Source organism: Arachis ipaensis, chromosome B3 (genome assembly GCF_059453495.1).
Source record: "Arachis ipaensis isolate K30076 ecotype BB chromosome B3, ASM5945349v1, whole genome shotgun sequence".
In the NCBI taxonomy this organism is placed as follows: Eukaryota; Viridiplantae; Streptophyta; class Magnoliopsida; order Fabales; family Fabaceae; genus Arachis; species Arachis ipaensis.
In genome coordinates this window covers 88,337,481-88,340,338 of record NC_142438.1, presented here as the reverse complement: position 1 = coordinate 88,340,338, position 2,858 = coordinate 88,337,481, and the positions used below count along the sequence as shown (strand labels likewise).

Here is a 2,858-nt window from a genome sequence, read left to right as displayed (position 1 = left end):
GCTGTTTTTGATTCCGTTTTTAATTTTTATATTTATTTTGTGACTCCACATGATCATGAACCTGATAAAACATGAAAGAACAAGAAAAATAAAATTTGATAAATAAAAATTGGGTTGCCTCCCAATAAGCGCTTCTTTAATGTCAATAGCTTGACAGTGGGCTCTCATGGAGCCTCACAGATGTTCAGAGCATTGTTGAGACTTCCCAACACCAAACTTAGAGTTTGGATATGGGAGTTCAACACCAAACTTAGAGTTTGGTTGTGGCCTCCCAATACCAAACTTAGAGTTTGACTGTGGGGGCTCTGGTTGACTCTGTTTTGAGAGAAGCTTTTTATGCTTCCTCTCCATGTTTACAGAAGGATGACCTCGAGTTTTAAACTCAAGGGAGTCCTCATTCAGTTGAAGGACTAGTTCGCCTCTGTCAACATCAATCACAGCTCTTGCTGTGGCTAGGTAGGGTCTTCCAAGAATGATGGATTCATCATCATTCTTCCTAGTATCCAGGACTATGAAATCAGCAGGGATGTAAAGGCCTTCAACCTTTACTAACACGTCCTCTACTTGTCCATAAGCCTGTTTTCTTGAATTGTCTGCCATCTCTAATGAGATTTTAGCAGCTTGTACCCCATAGATTCCCAGTTTCTCTATTACAGAGAGGGGCATGAGGTTTATCCCTGACCCAAGGTCACATAGAGCCTTCTCAAAGGTCATGGTGCCTATGGTACAATGTATTAAGAACTTTCCAGGATCCTGTTTCTTCTGAGGCAATGTCAGTTGATCCAGATCACTCAGTTCATTGGTGAACAAGGGAGGTTCATCTTCCCAAGTCTCAATACCAAATAATTTGGCATTCAGCTTCATGATTGCACCAAGGTACTTGGTGACTTGCTCCTCAGTAACATCCTCATTCTCTTCAGAAGAGGAATACTCATCAGAGCTCATGAATGGCATAAGAAGGTTCAATGGAATCTCTATGGTCTCTAGATGAGTCTCAGATTCCTTTGGTTCCTCAGAGGGAAGCTCCTTATTGATCACTGGACATCCCAGGAGGTCTTCCTCCTTGGGATTCACGTCCTCCTCCTCTTTTGTGGTTTTGGCCATGATGGTCATTTCAATGGCCTTGCACTCTCCTTTTGGATTTTCTTCTGTATTGCTCGGGAGAGTACTAGGAGGGATTTCAGTGATCCTTTTACTCATCTAGCCCACTTGTGCTTCCAAATTTCTAATGGAGGACCTTGTTTCATTTATGAAACTCACAGTGGCCTTAGATAGATCAGAGACTAAGTTTGCTAAATTAGAAATATTTTGTTCAGAGTTCTCTGTCTGTTGCTGAGTGGATGATGGAAAAGGCTTGCTATTGCTAAACCTGTTTCTTCCACCATTATTAAAGCCTTGTTGAGGCTTTTGTTGATCCTTCCATGAGAGATTTGGGTGATTTCTCCATGATGAGTTATAGGTGTTTCCATAAGGTTCACCTAAGCAATTTACCTCTGCTATTGCAGGGTTCTCAGGATCATAAGCTTCTTCTTCAGAAGATGCCTCTTGAGTACTGTTGGATGCAGCTTGCATTCCATTCAGACTCTGAGAAATCATATTGACTTGCTGAGTCAATATTTTGTTCTGAGCCAGTATGGCATTCAGAGTATTAATTTCAAGAACTCCCTTCTTCTGAGGCGTCCCATTACTCACAGGATTCCTCTCAGAAGTGTACATGAACTGGTTGTTAGCAACCATGTCAATGAGTTCTTGAGCTTCTGCAGGCATTTTCTTTAGGTGAATGGATCCACCTGCAGAAGTGTCCAATGACATCTTAGCTAATTCAGACAGACCATCATAGAATATATCCAGGATGGTCCATTCTGAAAGCATATCAGAAGGACACTTTTTGGTCAGTCCTTTGTATCTCTCCCAAGCTTCATAGAGGGATTCACCTTCTTTCTATCTGAAGGTCTGAACATCCACTCTAAGCTTACTCAGCTTTTGAGGAGGAAAGAACTTGGCTAAGAAAGCCTTGACCAGCTTATCCCAAGAGTTCAGGCTATCCTTAGGTTGAGAGTCCAACCATACTCTAGCTCTGTCTCTTACAGCAAAAGGGAAAAGCATGAGCCTGTAGACTTCAGGATCTACTCCATTAGTCTTAACAGTATCACATATCTGTAAGAATTCAGTTAAAAACTGAAAAGGATCTTCAGATGGAAGTCTATGAAACTTGCAGTTCTGCTGCATCAGAGAAACTAATTGAGGTTTCAGCTCAAAATTGTTTACTCCAATGGCAGGAATGGAGATGCTTCTTCCATGTAAATTGGAATAAGGTGCAGTAAAGTCACCAAGCATCCTCCTTGCATTATTATTATTTTCGGCTGCCATCTCCTCTTCTTGTTCGAAAATTCCTGACAGGTGCTTACTGGTTTGTTGTAATTTAGCTTCTCTTAGTTTCTTCTTCAGAGTCCTTTCAGGTTCTGGATCTGCTTCAACAAGAATATTCTTGTCCTTGCTCCTGCTCATATGAAAAAGAGGGAACAGAAAAATAATAATAATAGGGATCCTTTTTGCCCAGGTATAGAGGTTCCCTTTAGGTGAGTGGAAGAAAGGAAGAGTAGAAGAAAAGAAGAAGAGAAAATCTGAACTCAGAGAGAGAGAGAGAGAGAATTTTCGAAAATTATTTTTGAAAAAGAGTTAGTGATTTTCGAAAATTGTTTTTGAAAAAGGTTAGTAATTTTCGAAAATTACAATCAAAATTTAAAATAATTAGTTAATTAAAAAGAATTTTTGAAAAAGAGGGAGATATTTTCGAAAATTAGAGAGAGAGAGAGAGTTAGTTAGGTAGTTTTGAAAAAGATAAGAAACAAAAAGTT

The 2,858-nt window shown here is 39.8% G+C and overlaps 1 non-coding gene across 1 annotated transcript; it reads left to right on the top strand.

Annotated features, from left to right (window-relative positions):
* Positions 1-1,866: 1,866 nt before the first annotated feature.
* Positions 1,867-1,974, top strand: LOC148571493 (small nucleolar RNA R71). The gene has a single exon (XR_015880376.1). It is a non-coding gene; the product is annotated as a small nucleolar RNA R71 (small nucleolar RNA).
* Positions 1,975-2,858: the final 884 nt, after the last annotated feature.